The sequence below is a fragment of the Protopterus annectens genome, chromosome 3.part0 (genome assembly GCF_019279795.1).
Source record: "Protopterus annectens isolate FY-2018-M chromosome 3.part0, PAN1.0, whole genome shotgun sequence".
Classification (NCBI taxonomy): Eukaryota; Metazoa; Chordata; order Ceratodontiformes; family Protopteridae; genus Protopterus; species Protopterus annectens.
Window position 1 is genome coordinate 72,033,660 of NC_056731.1, and position 21,824 is coordinate 72,055,483.

Genomic DNA, 21,824 nt, shown 5'->3' on the forward strand with positions numbered 1-21,824 from the left:
TAAATACTAAGGAAACAATTCCTGCTGCTTGCACCTATGGTTCAGATGTTCCTAATTTTACCCCGGGGCTACTTCATTTTAATTGTGAGATATGTTTTTTTTGGGGGGAGAGGGGGGGGGCGGAATAATGTAGTTGTCATGCTTATCTGAATACTGGAGTATTAAAACTTGTTTTAAATTTGCTTGCAAGGGTATCTTTGATGTTTTATGGTTCTGACTGCATTTTTTTATCCAAACTCAAGAATGCAACATTCCTGGGTGTAACTTCGAATTTTCTTTATGTAATTGTAACTTGCTTTTCTATTTTCTTTAGTCTTATTAGTGAGTATAAAGCACTGAAGTTTATTTGTTCTTCACATCATCTTTTTTTTTTTATTATTTTTGGGCTTGGTTGAGCTTGGTGTACGTTTTGCCATTTAGAAACTTTTACTGGTTGAGTAAAGCCTTTTCTTTTTGTTGCATTGCTTGTTTATGTTGAAGCTCAAATACTGGGACTTGTTTTTGACCCTAAATAATATTTATGTTTGATGGGAATATGGCCTAAGGTACAGGCATGCAAGATGCTATAGAATTTAATAAGCTATCAGTGGTTGACACACTGGTGTCATTTAAGGTTAATTTCTGTTATCATTGTTAAGAACACTAAGTGCAAACACTGTTTGAGAATTCTGTAAATATTGAGGCATTATGCACAAGCTGGTAGTGACTCTATGTACCGGGGAATGTTGGGAAAGACAATGGGCCAGATTCCATAAAGTTTGTGGAATCTGGCCCATTCTGCCGATATCAGATGAAAATTTGTGGATAAGCATGTAATATGGAAATATGCCTCAGTGAACGGAGAATATCTCAATGAATAACAGAGTTTCTCAGTAGCAGCAGTGCACTGTATATCAGCCACAGCTACTCCATAAGTCATAACCACTGTCTCAGAAAGGGTGACATACGTTAACAAAGTAATGGAAATACCATCCCAGTCTAAGCTGTCTGACATTTGTAAATACATATCTACAACAACATTTCTCCAGGAAGCTTAGAGATAAGTATGCACTTGCTCTCAATGACAGATTCCAACAGAATCATACAATTCTAATAAAAAATTAATAAAGGTGAATGGCAATCACAGCCACATCACCACAGCTAACAGCAGATACCAATGGGTGCAGGACATGTGTGGGAAATACAGATAATACACACACCCAAGGCAAAAGAGAAATGGATAAGCAGGCATGGAGCATGGGTGAAGAAGAGGTATGTTGGGAAAAGAAAATATGAGGGACAGTCAGAGGGGCATGGGCATTTTTTTGATGAAAATAGGCTTCATTTTTTTTAAGAATAGAAAGAAAGGTAAAGACAGGGAAAGGAGGTACACCCATATAACAAATATCACAATCATAGCTCTCAACCTCTTAGAGCAAGAAATCTGGACAAAGCCATAAATAAAAGTAATTAAATATTGCTCTTACAAACTTACAAAGTTGACAGAATAACAGGTTTTGCATTAGCATGAATTTTCTGAAGGGTATGAAGTCTGAAACTCAAATGTCTCCCATTATTTTCAAGTTCAATCTTTAATAATTTACCACTAATTTACCAGAAAACCACAATTTTATGAAAAATAGACCAAAAGTATGAGGCCAAAATCTGGACATTCTGTAAAAATCTGTACAGTTTAGAGGTATGATCACAATACATGACAGATAAAGGTCAGAAATAAATAGTAATGAGAGGTAAATTACACAGACAGCACGCTGCACAACATGGGCAATGGAAAGTTGACAATCAGGGTGGTGATGCATACACACCACAGTGAAATGCAGAAATACCTAGGCACTCTCACATTATGACACATTCCAAACTGTGTAGCAGTCACTCCTGGATGTGTATGACTGATGGCAGTTGCGTGTTGCAGGGTAATAAAGAGGAATCACAGTACACATTAGATAAATAATCTAATATCCAAGCAGCCAGTCAGCAATGCAAGTGTAAGCCAAGCAACATCACAGATGAGTAAATGCAGCCCCTGAAATGCTGCAGAATATCAGCAGAAGACAGAAGAGAACATTTAAATATGCACGTGAAAGACAAATGAAAGAGTATAGTGCCAAACAGCAATACTATAGTAAAGCAGCAAACTGGCGGCTACCTTCACAAGTAGGTATACACAAACAAGACAGACATGTAATGGAATGCATATGTCACACACATATGCCATGTCAAAGGTAACACATAGGTGTAGGTGCATATGTATGACCTTCATTGGCATAACAGGAAATTATTTGAAAGCAATACCAATACATATACACACACCAGTGACATGTAATAATAATATATGGTCACAAAGCTATGATTAATGCTATATAACCAATATCAGGTTGTGGACATGAATTTTGACAATGTACACTGGTTAATATATTACATACAAGTATAACTAGAACAAGGGTGTATTACAAGCAGTAGCCATCAACTTGTGTACATATGTCCCACATCTGTATAATGGCCATAGAGTTGGCACAAGTTGACTTGTAATAAAACAACTACATGGAAATGGACTAGAATGCCAACAAAGGTAAATATATACAATGCATATGTGGAAGACATATGACATACCTACAAAGGTGGAAGGGAGGTGGACAACATGGGCTCGCAACAAGGAAGACATAGCATCAAAGCTGTGTAGGCAAACAATAAAGCAGGACAACAATATGTAAGTGGTCACATTGCAAATGTATGTGTACACCACATAGGGTGTTGTTGAAGTCAACCCAAACTACGATGAAACAAATGACCAATGTATGTCACATGGGCAGACTGAATTTCCAATGTCAACAGAAATGGGAATGCAAAAATCACACACAGAGTATTGTGCAATCATATAACAGCAATACACATAGGTAAGCAAATTAAGAATTGGTATCACATACACATACATACTGCCATGCCAGTGTCAAACAACGTGGAATAAACACCTGCGTTTATAGTCACTAACTCTGGTTATGACTAAGCAACATTACAGCACATTAACAAGAAGTCAGTGACTGCTCACATTTCCAAGGTTGTTCTCTATTGACTGGAATATGTGCAGAAACATGTATATAAATCATTCCATATGTACACCTGTGTCAAAGTGTGCAAACTTATGAGAATAAGGACCTGATAAGGAAATGCAACAGGCCAAAGAAGGCATACTGTAATGTTAATTAATAAATTATCATTACCACGGTATATACATGAATGTTACATTAGCAACCTATGCATTCAGTAAAGGAGGAATGTCCATGTGTATCAGATACATTTATATGACACAACATGGCATCAGCATTGCCAACACATGCCACACAATGACAGTATCCCAGTGTGACAGCATTACAAGTGTCAGCCAAAACACAGGGAAGGACACATCCTTCTGTTGAAATTACATGAAAGGGCAATCCAGAAATCATAACCGTTCCAATGTAGTATTTAAAGAATATGATCAACATGTTGTTTGTGAGTTGCAGTTGGTATCACACATGTATACAGTGGAACTGTTGCAGCAGTAGCAGCATGTTAACTGCCAAAACTCATGGACAGTTTAATGTTGAAGGAATAGTAACCACTAAGCACCAGAAAGCAGCATAATACAACCAAAAAGTGATCCACAAGTTTTATTGTAGCAAGTTCTTTTTCTCTGATGTCTCGGCCGTAGCCTTCAAGGAGTAAAGAACCATGGAAACACATACATTTTATATAAAAAGCCAACAAGCAATAATTGAATAATTAATTAATTATCCACTAACAAAAATTTTTTTAAACCACTATAATAAAACAATGAAATAATTAAATTAATACTCTCCAATTCATTTCTTCATTTAGCCCATGAGGGTATAAAGTGCCAAACTTTAAAATGTAGACAGCCTCTTTAATAACAGCTGTTTTTTTTTTAAGATTGTTAGCATCAAAGTAAGAAACACTGATTTTTTTCCAGCACCGTACCTTTTAACCCCTCATTATTACCCTGATGAAACTTTTTAAAATGCATAGCAACAGAGCTTTCTTCCTTACTATTAACAATATCTCTGGCATGTTCCATCAATCTAACTTTAAATGCCCTCTTTGTTTCACCGATATAAAATGGATTACAGGGACATCTGATGGCATAAATAACACCCTCAGAATTACAGGTAAAATGGTCCCATGTATTAAAAAATATATTATTTATTTGTGGAAAACTTCTAACTCCAAACTTACATGCCTTACACTTACCACACATAGAGGTCTCACTAGATAATACTCTACATTTGAAATACATAGGAGGCATAGTGAATTTGCTCCTTACTATAAAATTTTGAATATTTTTCTCTCTTCTGAAAGAAAACCCAGTTTTTCCTTCAAACAAACTGTCACATTATCAAGGGAATTGAAATATTCCCAATAATACCTCACCAGTTGCATTATTTCAATACTCAAACAACTGTATGTAGTTACAAAATACAAAGTGTCAAATTGTTCTGTCATCCTGTTTTTAAGAGAAGCAGTAGGTACCTCATAGATACTACCCCTTGTTCTTCTGTAATTACTTTCAAGAATTTATTTACAGCTTTTATCAATTAACTCATTACTATAACCCCTTTGCCCAAACATCTCAATGATTTTATTTAATTATTTTCTAAAAACATAATCATTATTACATAGCCTAGAAATCCTAAGGAATTCACTAAAAGGCAATGCCTCCAGTGTATGGGGGGGGGGGGGGGGGGTGACAACTCTGTCCATGTACATACTGTGTCCCTTCATCAAACTTTCTATTAACTGATGTATCCGCATTTTTACCATCCACAATATTCAATGTAGCATCCAAAAAGGATATACAAGTCCCTACTTTAAGGCCATCAATTTCTAAATAAAAATCTATTCCTATGTAAATCAGAAATAAAATTCTCAACAAAAGGCTGGCCCCCCTTGCACCAAAAATATCAGGTCATCAATAAACCTATAATATCTAATGACATGCCTCTGATAAAAAATTATTTCTGTATAGATATTCAGCCTCAAAGAGGCCCATAGCCAAATTGGCATACATGGGGGCAAAAGCTGCCCCCATGGCAGTTCCTTGTATTTGTTTAAATAAATTATTATTAAACTCAAAATAATTATGTGTTAAGCACAACTGTATATGTTCTCCTATATATTCAGTAACTGGACTATTACATAGAAAGAATTTAAGAGCCTCAGTCCCAAATTCATGCCTGATATTTGTATATAGGCTCTTTACATCCAGCGTGATCCAGTACATTTGATTATTCCATTCAACATTCTTTACTTTATCTAAAAAATCAAAAATATCACAAACATAGGAAGGTAAAGTTTTCACTGTAGGTAACAAGTAACTATGCAAAAAGCGACCTCTCTTATGTAAAAAATAATTACAACCTGAAACAATAGGTCTCCCCGGAGGTTGTGTAAGACTTTTATCTATTTTGGGGAGGCAGTAGAATAAAGCCATCCTACAGCCTTCAACATTAAATTTCTATTTTTTTTTTCTATTTGTATTCAATTTTTGGCCTTTCTTAAGTAAATCCACATAGTCAGACATAGCATTATTGTAGACAGATATATCAGTCTTTTCATAAATGCTGCTGTCACACAAATGTTCCTCACACATAGCCAAGTATTTTGAATAGTGCATTACAACAAGCTTATTCCCTTTATCTGAATGTTTAAATACAATATCCCGCATTTTACTCAGTACTTGAAGAGCTTTCCACTCACCCAGGGATAAATTGTATTTAATACCAGATTTATTTTTTATAAACTCATTGTAAGACCCTTCAATAGCAAAATTCAATAAATTTGAAAAATGTACAGCATCTTTATTCAAGACAGGTGGCATAAAACAACTCTTGTATGTGACATACTCAGTATCCAACCTGCAGTATGCATTATAGACACTATCTGATTTACAAGGATAAAAACTTTCAAATGAGGTATCAAGACTATCCTTGGACATATATATATATCAATATCATCCCTAGTATTGTAAAAATAATTCTTCAGATGAAGGTTTCTACTAAATTTAAAGACATTGCATTTAATATCATGCGTACGTGGAAAAACAGTTGGTATAAACTTCAATCCACGGTTTAGAACCGAATATTCTAAATCAGAAAATGCATGTCCAGATGAATTAACCACATAATTATCAGAAGAGGGAAGAGGAAAACAGTCACCATTTACCTTTTTTAAAACCCCCTTGTTGGTACTAGTCTCTCTGTACTTGTCCCTGTGTTTCACGCTGGCATTTTCTCCCCTGATTACCACCTCTGTAGTTCGAAGAGCTATGACAAAAGTCTGTTGAACTCGTTCAGGATGCTGTGCAGCCGAAAGGGCAGGAAACTCAGAATTATGCCCCACATCTTCTTCAAACGAAGTATCCTGACCCTCTGAAGCAGAAAACAAAGAATTATAGTAACGAACATCTCCACCCTCTTTTTAGAATCTTACATGATTACGTGACCTTTTTCTGTTCGCTCTGGAGATGAAAGCTTTGCCATTCTCATAATCACGCAAGTCCTGGAACAGTTTCCCTTTTTTTTCTTTCTACCAGTTCTGTCTCATATTCCCTCAATCTAACACTGATGTCAAGCAAAAAATTGTCAAGTATAGGAGCCGAAACTCCAGCCGATAGATTCTCACATAACTTTTTAATTTCTGCTCCCAGTTCTTTTTGCCTAACTCTGTCCCGTTCAAGTAAAATATTCACCCATTCAGATGCACACATGTGCAGCTGCCACCCAACATTTGTGGAATGCAATGTCAGTCTCTTTCTCTAAATTGAATGGGAGGGTAGGGTCTTTATAAACTCTTAACCCAGGAGGTGTAATGTCCAAATCGACATACTTCTGTGAGCCCGATAGATTAAAAAATGTTGCAGTCTCCTTCCACATACATTTTTCTTGTTAAAGGAACGCCTAATGTAATGTGTGCTATGCACCCATTGAAACATAAGGCTAAATATTGCACAGCATCTGCAGTGTATGTTTGGATATGTGTCACATAAGCATGGCAGCAAACTACTATGTATGCACACGTGTGAATATACAGTCCAGTCACTGATATGGCAAACACCATGATAGCAACATTACGCAAGTGGATCAAACAGACAATACTTATAATGCTGAGGGACCACCCTGATGGGGATGAACATCATGAATGATCTCCCAGGCTATTTATGTGAATGAGTTCTGCATAGCCCATGCCATATCTTTGAAAAAATTCCCCACTGTATTTCTCATCCGTGTCTGAAACACATAAGTCACCACCTCCTGGATCTGCTCCTGATAACTGTCTTGTTGGCGTTCCTGGTGTCTTCTCCTCTGGGGTGCAGCAGGGATGATGGCACATGCAGGTCCAGCTTTGTCATTGCCATCCTTGTCTCTGTCATGGTCATCATCCTTACCAGAGGACTCTGGCAGTAGTCTGGCATGCACTCGTCTCTAACGTCTGAAGGGTAAGAGTCTATGGGTCTCATGCTCTGTCAAGGTGAATCACAACACAAGACAAAAAGTACAAACATATACCTGCTACTACATGGCTACATAACATACACACTGTAACACAATGAACAGGCGGAAAACAGTCAGTATGACACCTTGGAATATATTATGGCCACAGTCATGCGTACCACCACATGCAATGTATGTCACTAATCAAAACCATAGCAATGAAAACTAAATGTCTATCAGGCCACACATTCCTGTGACAATCATAGCTGACATTAAACTGAAAATGTTGTGCACATTTGCAATCTAATAGACATTAAGTAACATCCCATCAACATGTGATGTTTGCATATGAGATTAAGGATATATTGCATATATTGTTAGTGTCATTAAAAAGACATTCTCTGATGAAATGGATTAACATTATTATGTAGGACAAGTAAAATAAACTGATGTGCTGCTAGCGGATGGCTTCTCATGCACACAACATATTGCCTACATCCCATTATCTATATTTATGGATGTATTCAATAACGGAACATGTCAGGGCTACTTTATCCACCACAGAATGTGAGAAGCTTACTGCAGGCTATGCCATGTCATGCATAACACAGACTACCAGTGGAAATCCTGACATTACCTGAACACTTGTTTTTCAGCCATCATTATGCATGACAAGCATATGCAAAGTCAACACATTTAAATATCCTGACATTTGAAGAGAAGCATGCCATGACACTGGGTTACGCAATGGTCACATAAGTCTACCTTGCAAAACAACACTGTGAACCTGGCAACAAAATACTAGTAGTGTGACCTGCATTGCTTGATACTTGTGATGAATGCCTCAGTAAGTTGGCCAGCTGACTGTTTGAGAGAATATCATTTCCATGTTTCCTGTCTTGTATGTGTGTCCAGCACATTTATGTTGGTATGTGAATGTCAGTTGCATTCCAGGTGTCTGTGCATGTAATGAGTCATATAAACAGTCACCAAATAACATATTGGTATAATGAAGATATAGTGAGATGATAATCCAGTGGGAAATATAAAAGCAATATGCAAAAGAGCTGAGCAATACAACATGGTCATTGGCTGGACCAACATCACTTTTTGGTATGCAACACAAAACAGTAGCAATAATATGCAATCATAAACACAGTGACAGCCTGTGACACATGAAAATATGATATATATCATATAAATAGTCTTGTCTGTCTACAAACGTATCACTGCCCTACATACATTTATTAGCAAAATGGTAACAGCACACAGCTGCTTGCTGATTATGTAACAGAGAATTCAAAATGTTGAACAGGAATGCCTGTGTTCACAAGTATCCCTAAACACAGTATACGAGTATGGTTTAACCAAACCCTCAAAGGTGGTGTAGGCAGATGCTATACCCAGGTTGAACTAAAGAGCATGTCAGATAGCCCACCAAACAAAAATGTGACACTGACACAAAAGGCACCCATTCAGTATGTGAATAGGCAGGTTATACACAACAAATCAGTCTCAGAGAACCACATCTACAGATACAAGTGTGCCAATACATGAATTTTAAACAACAGGTAAAGCACGACTAACTTGTATGTGAAACATCACAATCAAAAGCACTGTGGCAGTTACACATAAATGACTTCCATCTCAGTTGTAGTCTACATGTCAAAACATATCTTCAGCAAACACGGCTTGCTGCAAAATTATATGTAAACATAGTTTTAAGTCATTCATACTTGTAATCACAGGTTGCACTTACTTTACGGATGCATGCTGGGTAATCTTGCAATGTAAGTAGTATATTTGATAATGGAAAATATATGAGCCTGTAACAATGATCACATCACTTTTATTTACAAAATCAGACAAAGTAATCAATGTACCTCCTTCCCTGAATTCCTCTTCCAGCCTGTGCATCTACTTAATGTACAGGGCATGATTGTAAGTACGATCCTCATCACCTGCAAAAAGTAAAATGCATGTTTAAGCTAGGTATAGAATAACATTAATATACGTTGCTCAGCTCCTGTTCTCAAAATTTTAAATTGAAGAACATTACAGAATCTTCATACACAGTTTGGAATGTTTCACACACAGTCCTTTACATACTGGAACAAAACTGAACACAGATTGGAAGACATAAAATTCAAACCTGCAGCTCCAAGCTATGTCCACACTCTAACCCTGGCACCTACCTGCCTAGCTAATCCATTTGTCTGTGTTTTTGAATGGGAAATTGAACCAGCAATAACATGTAGAATGTGACTCTGCTATATAGATTCAGATGGCTATTCCCTGTTCTTTACTACTGCTTTATCTTATTTTGGTTTGGCAAACAGTAGAACTGATGAGTAAATAGCAAACTGCTTAGATTTTTTTTTAAATAATGTATGTAAACCTGCTTCTCAAATAGACAGTGGAGACATATTTGTACTAATTGCTAGAGCTGAAGCACCATCTTGTGTTCAATGGGAGCCAACTCCAGTCATTCTGCAATCCTCTTTTCCTCTTTGGGAGCTGTTTACTCTAAAAATATAAAAAAGGTTCCTGAACTTCACTGCTGATGTTTGATGCAACCAGTAAACACCCTTTCAAAACATCTCAGTTTTTATTCTTTTATTACAGAAATCCTGCAAGTCTGCAAATTCAACATGGTTGGATGATTATTTATTCATTTAAAGGGTTTTTTGTTATAACCCTCCCTCTACTCTTCTCTCATCAGGCCAATAATAGAGTAGAACACAAGGACTCCTTTTGATATGTTCCTTTCCAAACACCTGCAATTGGATAGACCACAACGGTTCCTTACAAATAAAATTCAGGGTCCGCAGGATATGTCTTATGAGGCCAGATGGAAATCATTGTAACTTTACCCTGTGTTGTACAGACTGCTCAGAGGTGACCTGTGCCTTGCATACAGAACAATCTCAGAACAGCTTTAATGGAAATGCTGAACATTCACAAGTCAAATGGCACACAGGTTACTCACTCAAAGGACCTTAACCTGGTATGTGATATCAACAGAACTTACCGGAGAGACACATTTGTCTCACAGAGATTACCACTTTTGGAACAAGTCTCCTATTCATGTTAAAAAGCCCCTCATTGGCCCTACTTAAGCATAATTTGGACGACTGGATGGGTAACTGTAAATTCACTATGGGGGTTCATAGGTTCATAGGCATTTACTAGGCTAATGACCACAAGGGCCTTTTTAAGCCTAGCCATGCATTCCAAATCTCTGACAAGTTCTGATACCCTTGATATGTGTTAGCAGGGCTTGGGAGATGAGACATTTACAAGCAGGGCCTGGGAGATGAACCATTTACAGGATATCTGTCTCCATTAGTGACATGGGTGCCAAACCAGGGATGACTTTCCAGTTCCCATCCAATTATCCAGGTTGCACTTGAATTGGGTTAGGGAGGAACTCTGCATCACATGGATGAGGAGCCTGTTCCAGAGATGGGGTAGTCTCTGGGATACATACCTGTCTCTTCATCAGGTTCTATTTATATCACAGGCAAGGTTTAAGTCTTTAGAATGGGTAATTTTGGTGCTGTTTGTTTTGCAGCTATGCAGGAGGTCCATCAGAGTGGGGTCTGACAATACCCTGAATGTCAGGCATATATCTCCCCTCAAAAACCTGTAGGAGACAGAATACAGGGATAGAGCCTTGAGACAGTCTTCATAGGATATTTTACTTAAGTCCCATATTCTTTTAGTGACAAATGTCTGTGGATGTTCCAATTGTTGGATATGCCTGGTTAGGTATATAACAAAGGGGGCATTGTACTCAATGATAGGTCTGATGAATGCTAAATACAGTGGAACAATGACTTTCTTGGATTGTAGACACATGATGATCAAAGGCCAGATTGCTATCTATGTGCGTCCCTAAGTCCCTGACTACTGGGTCAACTCTAAGGGGTGTGTTGTCAATATGATAATTAGCAGGGATGGATGACTTCTGAAAGGATACAATTATGCATTTCTTGGCATTTAGTTTTAGGCCATGGCTCAGATTCCAGTTGTTTGTCTGTGTCAGCCCCTTCTGGAGAACATTTGTGTCAGTGTATGATTCAATGACAGCTCCTAATTTTCAATCATCTGTAAATTTAGTCAGCCAGAGACCACTGACATTGTCCAAAAAGCAGTGGTCCAAGGACTGATCCCTGAGGAACTCCACTTGTGACTGGCCTCTTTGTAGAGGTGGACTCCCCAATTCTAACTTCCTGGGTCCTGTCTGTGAGTCAGTTGGCTATCCACTGGGTGACATACGAGTTTGTATCTAACCTCTTGATTTTGTCAACAATGCCTGAGTGGGGTATTGTGTCAAATGACTTGGCCAGGTCAAGGTAGGCAGTGTGAACTATTTTGCCCTCATCCATTGTTTTGGTGAACTTCTCAAAGGGTCCACCAGGTTGAGTAGGCATGATCTGCTCTTGATGAAAACAAACTGGGTTGGGTCCAATGTCTGGTGGTTTACTGTATCACTAATGATCATTTCCATGCCAATTCTTTCCATGGCTTTACATTTAAGACTAGTGAAACATATGGGTCTGTAAATGGCCCACCTTTGTGCAGAAGGATGACTGTTGCTATTCTCCATTCATGAAGCACAAAGCCCATTTGGAGGGTATAGTTAAATAGTAATTCCAGAGGCCCTGATAGGTCATTTCATGCTGTTTAGGATGCATCCTGAGATATTGTCTGGGCCCATTGATGCAGTGTTCTTGGCCTTAGAGAGAGCATTAAGGACCTGTTCCCTAGTGATAGCAGGGGGAGTTATATTTGATGGTATTTTCTGACATACCTCTCAACTGTACATATTTTTGCAGAATGTCCAGATTTTTGCCTCACATTTAACCTGTTTTTTCATAAAATTCTGGATTTCTGGCAAATTAGTGGCAAATCATTAAAGACTGAAGTTAGAAAAAAATGAAAGACATTTGAGTTTAAGACTTCATACTCTTCTGAAAATTCATGCCAATGCAAAACCTATTATTCTAGCAACTTTCTAAGTTTGTAAGAGCAATGTTTAAATATTGTCCCAGGTTTTATTTTTACTTCAAAGGAGACCTTTTTGAGGTCTAACCTTACCGGGGAAGACATTACAGTAGGGAGTTTGCAGGACTCTCCCATATTAGTGAGGACCAGATCCAGTATGGCTGCATCCCTGGTTGGTGTATTGACTATCTATTTCAGGGAGTTTGTGTTTACAAAATCCAGGAATCTCTGTGCCTGTACATTTGGTGTTGTATAGAATTCCCAGTTAATAGTGGGGTAATTAAAGTCACCCATGAGTATGATATTGGTTTGAATGGTTATTGTTTCTAATAAATTTAAATACATGGTATGGGTTTCCTGGGTCAAAGTGGGGGACCTCTAGCTGTAGCTGGCAACAAAGTGATATATTGGATTTTGTCTATGGTGATTTGAACATAAATTTCATTTATAAATTTCATTTGAGCTCAAGTGCATTGTCCTGTCTGACCATCCATGAAGTATTTTTATTTTTGATGTAAACAGAGACACCTCCATCTTTAGTCCCTGTCTGTGTAGTAGCTGGTCTAAATGTGTGGAAGGCATTATAACCTTGCACTGTCGGTGTGCTCTCTGCAGCTTTAAGTCACGTCTCAGTGACTGCACAGATATCAGCATTCTCTAGGGCGAAGAGAGCTTCCAGGGAGTAGAGTTTTTTTAGACTCATAGCATTGAGCAGTAATACCTTTAGAATTTCTTGGTTTTGATTTGCTATGTTGGAAGTACTTTCAGTTTGGCATTGCCTAAAAGTGGCACTATGGGGGAAGACAATATTTTAGATAGTATTTGAAAGCCTAGAGGGGAGAGGTGCAGACAATTCTTGGCAAAGCAATGTGGTCTGCTGACCATCTCCTTCCAAGCTGATAAATATTGCACCCCCTTAGAATGACACTAGAAACTAAGCCAATTATTAAAGTCAATCATCTTTTGTTCATATTGTGGCATCATCCTTGGAGAAGATAAAATGCTGTTCAATGCTAGGCTCGTGCCAGCCTGCGACACATATTCCTAGAGCTTTATGATATCTCTCTTCATATAGTCCAGGAAGGTATGTCTCAGGTCATTTACTCCCACATGGACTGTGACTAAGTCATACTGGTACTTTTGGTCTAATGGCCTGAGTGCATGGGTAATGTGATGGGTCCTAACCCCTGATAAGCAGCTGACCGTGACTTTTTCCTTATGTAGGCTGGTGAGAGGGACATTAGTGTGTCTAACAATAGAGTCTCCAATGACTAGAATGTTGGACTGGGCCACCTGTTCTCCTCTTGGACTGGGGCAATAGGTGCAGATTTTAGTGTCTGCTTGAACCAGACACCCTTGGGAACATGGTTTGAACTTGGCTAGGCTTATAACAGCCCTGGGGCCATTAGCCTAGTAACCTCCTATGCTCCTATGATCGTATGATACAACTCCGTAGTCATAGGCACAAGAAAGGAAAAAACATATCTGAAAACTGGGATATTTAATGTTCTGGTTATGTTTGCTCCAGAATATGAGACAGAAAGATAGAAATCAGGTCTGTCCTACACAGATCATATTCTTTAGGTAACATGGAAGGTGTTAATTACTGGTCAGTTAAAGGTAACCTGTGTAGCTGATAGTCATGAAAGTTCCCATTATGTCTCACTTGTGGTCTATGCTGAGTGAGACCATGAGATTGTTATAGATAGAGAATGACACTTCATCACCACATATGCTAGGTTTGAAGAAGTGGAGTTCTGCTGAAGACAGATGAGTTCTTAAACCAAATTTATGTAATGGAGAAACTCTCCACATTTTGAGTCAGGAAAGCCTAAAGTTTACACACTTTTTTGGTTTAAACTTTATACATTAAGAACAGTAGCCCTTACTTTGTTTATCTCATCCATTTTCAGTTTAGGAAATTCAGAAGTTTTATCTTGGCTGAGAAGGAACTGGAGGGCATTTTTTAAATTTAGAATGTATAGTACCTGTGCAAAGGGATGGAGACTATCACCAGAAAAATTAAATGTGCCCTTTAAATCTCTCCCATGAGGACATGAACTGACCCCCCCCCCTTGACAGGTAACAATTACAATGCCACTTATCTGGTTATTTTATCCACAGTTCTTGGTGCCACCATAGATAAGTGTAGAATTTCACTTAATATGTGGGCCTTTTCTATCACAGAAAGAAAAGTGGAAACAGCAGCCATGTCAATTTCCATCTCCTTATATTTATTTATTAATTTACCTCTTGTTAACCATACACAGTGAATCACCACATATCACTAACCTCTTCACAAACCATACAACACAAAGTCAGCTCTAGTACTCTGGTACCTTTTTTACTGTACTACGGATATCTCTTGCTGTGGCTTTGGAAGACAGATTAGAGTGCCCTGTTCTGGGTCCAGTTTAGTCAGTGTAAGGTTATTGTTCTGGATTCACAAGTCACCAGTGAAAATGATACTGGGACAGGTTGTTTTGTTAACTTTAGGGATTGCAGTTTTTGCTTAAAATTGTGTTTATTGACAGATCTGTTTATAAGAGGGTGTGTTAGTTTAGCTATGTGCCAGTAGCTGTTTAATACTTTGCACTGAGGTTTTGGTGGGAGTTTTGCTATTAACCACAACATAACTTGTAAGCAAGCAGGCTGCTTACCTATAATTTCATAATTTAAGAGTTTTCCTTGAGCTGTTCAGCATTTTTATTCCTTTTGCATACTGGTAAATCTCAGAGAGTAAGCAGTATATTTTCAGTAAGCATTAGACAGTTTCTACACCATTTAAGTCAAATAGTGTCTGTGACATTTTATTTGAGTACTCTCTAAATAGTAGAACAATGAGGGGCCATTTAAATAGTGTAGTTACTAACTAGTAGTTTACAAGTTTCCTGTTACATAATGTGGACAGTGACCACATAACCTGGGTTTGTTGAAAATCAGAAATTCACACAGGTTAACACAAATGCAAGCATGTAGACAGTACACTATATCAATGGTGAAAAAATATTCTGAACTCAGGTTTGGTAAACCTAACATATCTGAAAAAAGTGTACCTCTTTCTTGCATGTCATTTGCATCAAGTTTAATCTGCTCGCACTTAATGACATGTTCAACAGTTGTTTCTTGTGGAATGAAAATTATTAGCAACTTATTGCTAAACTATTTTATTTATACCTGATTGACTGCCTCTTTGAATTCTTTTTCACATTTCTTTGTTATTCTGCTCAGTAAACATAATTTGCTGTTCTCTGGTACTCTATTCTGGGATTTTCAGGCACAGAAGTGAGACTCAGCTGATTTCTAAATAAGACACCTGGGTTCCATTTTATACTTTATTTTCAAAGGACCAACTTCTACCTGTCTTTTTTTGCTTCTTTGTTTGCCTGACTGCAACATGAATTGAAAATTTCAGCTATGCTTGTGATAATCATGTATAGGTGATATGAGACATTAATGTTATGCCATCACTTTTGTCACTGTACCTGTAGACTGTGAATGGACCAAATGCCATAGTGCACCTAAACTCTGCTGAATGCAACATTTACCCATTAGGGGCTTCTAGGAGTGAGAACTCATTTAGTAAGCCAGGCTGACTGCAGCCTTGATTTTATTTACTAGTCCGATCATGCTGTCTCCGCTGTGTTTTCTTTTTGATAAGCATGACAAACAGAAGACTGCTAGCTACTTTTGATACCAATCCATTGTCTGAAAGATATTTATCTTCAGTCTGCCTCTGGCTGTTTTAAACCAGTGTTGGGGCTAATTACCTTCATGGGTTGTTTTTGTGCAGTGTTTCAATTCTCTACTGAGTGAATCAACTTTTTACTGGTATTTTAATATTCCAGGTTGCATCATTAACTGTTACGTGAAGTAGCAGCTAAAATCATTCAGATAAACACATGAATCATTGTTATTTTCAGTATTACAGGCATAAGGTACATTTTGGAATTTCTCTTCATCTGAGTGATGTCTGACCCTTCTCATTTCCAGCCTGGTCACATGTTGAACTCATACTAATTTAACTTGGCCAAGTGTCACTATAACTGAATTTATCTGACTTCTCTTGCCCTGACCTTCTGATAAAGCCGCAAGCCTTTAATCACAGACTTCTCACTTTGACCCTGCAGATCTGCTACCTGAAACTTGTTCAGACCTTATGATCCGTTGGACTCTGCTCATGAAACCCTTCAAATCCTGAGATTTCAGAGCTGAAAAGCAGACAACATACCATGTCAGCATGTCTGCAGTTTTGCTTTTATTTACTGATCTGATCTGCCTCCATTAGCTGTTACTTTGGTGATAAGCAGGGCAAGCTAATGCTTGAAGCCGTCTGATCATAGTACTAGGAAGATTCAAAGATATCACTCCATACCACTCAACTCTCCAGATTTTTGCCTTATATTTTTGGTCTGTTCCCCATAAAATGTGTGTTTTTCTGGCAAACCACTGAGGATTACAGTCAGTAAATAATTACATACATTTGAGTTTCAGACTTCATACCCTTCATGCAATACATACTAACACAAAGCCTGTTATTCTATCAACTCTCTAAGTTTATAAGAGCAGTATTTAAAATCTGTCCCTATTTTTAGGTGTTAGTTCCACCATTATTTTAAGCTTTGTTTAGGTTTCTTGTTCTAGGATGTTGAGAAGTATGGGTAACAGTGGAGTTAGTGCTATGAGAAAAATAATAAAATATGAAAGAAATTACTGAAGCCATTAATTTGGCCATTGTGTACTAATCAAAAAACTTTCACCCTGCATTTCATGATCTACAAATGGTGTGCTTACATTTATTTATTTATTTATTTTCCATTTGTTTACCGGGTTAGTCCGACTGGACGCAAGGTGACCATTTTCAGTGGAGGCCCATATAAATGTAGCTATTTTGTACAAAGAGCATAGAACAATATAAAAGGAGTAAAATTAGTATGATATGCCTCACTCAGGGGGAAAGGAACGGATGAACGAATTAACAGACTCAAGGGAGGTGTATAAGCAAAGGACATCAGTGAATGACAGAGAAGAACAAATAATCTAGATATATATTGCCTGTCTTTCTATCACTTTTGTTTTGGTGCAATATAATTTACAGTATTAATTGCAGTGTCGGTAACCATTTTATATCATATTAACCTTTATTTAGGAATCTTAGTATAGAACTACATGTTTATCTCTATCACTGTGATATAAAACATGTTTATGAATTGGTAGAACAATTACATAGTTTACTGATACATCAATTATGCATTATTTGTTTGTATATTTTGAGTAATGATTAACATTTATATATTCCTATACTTCTGGAAGGGAGTCATTCTGTACTTCACATGGTTTTTCATGATGTATTATAAGTCCCCAGTTCTGCACTCAGTGATAATGATCCATTCAGACTTCAAAACCAGTTTAGAAAATTATTTCAGATCACAGATATTTCTTTCAAATCAATAACACCACAATTCTGCACTTTATTAACAAATTCAAGCTTATCACTTCCATAAATGTGATAACTGATTAATGCTATGACAAAAGTCTCTGAAGGTTGCATATACAAATAAGGCCTCCACCGTTGAGATGTTCAACTTTAACTGATTTTAGTTAGCCAACTATGCATGGCTTCAAGACCATCAGCCAGGGTGTAAATACCCATCATCTCATCTTGTGGAAAAAATAAAAAGATTTGGGTGATATCTGTACAGCTGTGCTCTGCTAATCCTTTTTTCCTTAAAAATTCTACAAAAGGAAGGATATACATTGGAACAAACAATCATGTGGTATTTTACAGCTGCAATGGTATACAGATAAAAAGTAGAGTCAAGAGTATGCTCTATTGTTATGGTTGGCCAGGCATGATATAAACCAGTCATGCCTGTGACAGAAATACCACAGTATGAATGTATGTGCTCAGCTAGGATTCTGAGATTTGCAGTGTCAAATGCAGCAGATAGATTCAGGAGGGCAAACACTATAATGCCACTGGTCTCGCCATCAGGAGATCATTAACTACTGTTATAAGAACACTCTTAGTACTATGGTGAGTACAAAAGCCTGACAAAAGAATCTATTAATCAACTAACTGTGAGATAATTCTGTAGTTGATCATAGGCAACCTTCTCGATAACTTTTCGTAAAATAGGACATTAGAGATTGTGCAGCAGTTATCTAAAACAGTTAGATCCAAAGATGGTTTCTTAATAGGATAACCAAGACTGGATATATGCTGTCTCGCAATGATTTAACCAAAATCTGGTAAACTATTGAGCCTACTCCATCAAAGTTAGGTATCATCAGCCTATTAACAAGGGCATGGCCCACATGTTTTCAGTTATAAACTAAACAAAGTGGTAATGAAAACTTTGAAATCTGGAATATTGAACACTGAGTGATATGCAGTTAAATGGAAAGGTGGAGTTAATTGTGCCCCCTTTTGGGTCAGCAAAGGAATAGCAGTCCCAATGGGAACAATCTTATAAGAAAAGAATTGAGATGTAGACTTACATGCTTAACTTGATAAATCTCTTCTGGTGGTCAGACAGCTTGAGCTGCACTACCTAACCTCTACCTGGACGAGTATTGCTAGTCATCTGGTCAGTAAAGAAATATTCCTGGATATAAATCTGTGTATAATGACCATCAGGCTCAAGCCTGTCATTCCATGGTTTTGCTAGTGACATTGCAACATGTGCCCAGTTCTTCACAAAATATAGAGATTATGTTTGAACCAAAGTTTGCATCTTTTTGTAGACACATAGAAGACATAATCTAGAGCCAAGGAGTTAAAAGTCAGACAGAGAGGGAGACAGAGAGGTTTATTATACTGTTTGACAAAGACATCCATAGAGTCAGCACCAATCTTTGATAAGAACTGAAGGAGTACATTTGAAAAGCTGCCTCTGCCCATTAGTAGTACAGGGGGCAGTCCTAGGATACATTTTCTGTTTCCCAGATATAGATCTAAGTTGTGATTGAATACAGACAGGGATGAACTTTGTTTATGTGGATGGAGAGTCTATTCCAGAGCAGTGGTATCCTCTGTGAGATAAACCTGTCCCTCCAAACTATTCTGTTGATGTTGCAGAAAAGGTTTAGATCCCTAGACCTAGAGTTAGTAGTCTTTTTTTTTAATTTAATTTTGATTTTTCAGCACATATCTACCAATTCATTTAAATGTAATATTACAAATAGTTGTGTGTCTGATTAATGAATCATGCAGCTCACCAAACTCACAATATTTAGCTCTGTCATTTAACTCATTCACATAAGTATTGAACATTTCCTGACACCCCCAATTCCCTGTGAAAGAATTTTCTGACAAACAGCAGACATTTTGTCTCACAATATCCTTTAAATTTCTTCCACAGCTACTAACCTGTCTTTCTACATGTCTTTGAGATTAAATGTATTGATATATTAAATGCCTTTGTAATTTTCTCCTCTGTCACATATAGTAACACTGAATATTGTACATTTATTGCTTGTCTGCAATTGAATGTCAGGGTCCAAAACTTACAGTTTCCTTACAAGGTACTTTACAGCTTGAGAGATACAGGTGGCTGTAGTGCAGTCTTCTTTTAAATGAATTCATAGGCTGGTATTAGTACAGAAAAAGACTGGCGGTTCTGAAGTTTTGTGAAAATGGGATGATAAATAAATTATAATTGTAAAACACTATATGCAAAATTTAAAAACCTGTAGGTATATCTCTCAGCTGAAATTCTTTTTCTTCTTCTTCTGTAGTCTTTTGCAAGTTCAATAACCCTGATAGGATCCCTAGCATCATGGAGTTTTTTTTATCATACTCACAGCATGTAATTTACTTTTGTGAAAGTATCCAAAATGTGAAAGTGAAGAGATAAGAGACAAGCTTGCTGCAAAGACATTGAGATCTTCACTGCAATGGACAGATTATAGACCAAGTGACATATGGGTACATACTAATAATACTAGATAAGCAATCATGGGGACTATAAGAAGTCTAGCCATATACACTTTTAAATAGAACACTTAAATGTTCGGCCACCCTTTTTTGGCACTGAATAGTGCTCACTTCCTAAATCAATCAGGCCCATATGTAATAACCTTGATGTGTCCATCTAGTCATCAAGATTTGCCTTAAAGGTAGCTATAGCAGTACTTTATCTGTAGTGGTAAATTATTCCATAAGCTGGGAATACATTGCATTCGGAATCCATTCCCAGTGAATTTTGCTTATTTGTTGGTAGATGTTTAGGAACCTAGTGTGAATGTTTGCAGGACTACTGGTTTTATGAAGAAATAGGATGTCAAATAGGGTAGGGCTTTTCATGGCTTAAGAAGTAAAACATTGGCTGTTTTGGAGCAGCTGGCAAACTACTGAGTATAACAAGAGTGATAAGAATTAAGGCCTTTAATTTCCTTGGTTAGAAATCTTTGAGCCTTTTTAGGTTGAGGGAAATGCTTGGATTTGTACATACCACAGGGAAGTTTGCATTCAGTGATGGGTCTGATAAGGGTACAGTATAGTGGTAGGATGACTTCTTTAGATGTTGAGGATATTTGCTTGGAAGTTAAGTGAACTAAATAGAAAGATTTCCTGACTGTGGTGGAAACATGATGATCAAATGAAACATAGTTGTCAACAAAAAAAAACTAGGTCTGTTATGATCATATCTGTCTGCAGATGAGTACTATTTTTAATGTATGAGGGGAGCAGCTTTTTGCCAAACATTACTATGCTGGAGTTTTTTTGCTTTTAACTTGAGCATGTTTTCAGTATACTAAGTATGTCCATATTCCAGACCTTGCTGTAGCTGTTTGATATCAATGGATGAGCGGATAACAGTACCCAGCATGCACTTGTCAACTAATTTGGTCAGCCATACTTCTGGGATATTGGTTTGGATGTCTGCAAACTAAACGCCAAATAAGACATGTGCATCATTACGTATGCCCATGGTACTCCACTAGTTACAATTTTTTGTTCAGAGAGGGCACCAGCAACTTTTGTCTCCTGATATCTGTTGAATAGCCAATTTGCAATCTAATATTCAATGTAGGAGTTTACATTAAGCTTGTCTAACTTTTCAATAACTTCAGCGTGGAGGAATAGTGTCAAAAAGTCTTGGCCAGGTCAAGATAACCACTGCCCACAACCTCTGTAACCTTTTTAAAGAAAATTAGTAGGTTCAGGACACAGTTCTTATCCTTTACAAAACTGTACTAATTGAGGTCTAAATCAATTAAGCTGCCTATGCTTGCATACATGAATTCTGCTATGATACAGCCATTGGCTTTGCATACAAGGATGACAAAGCTGATGGACATATAATGACTTTGGTCTGCAGAGTG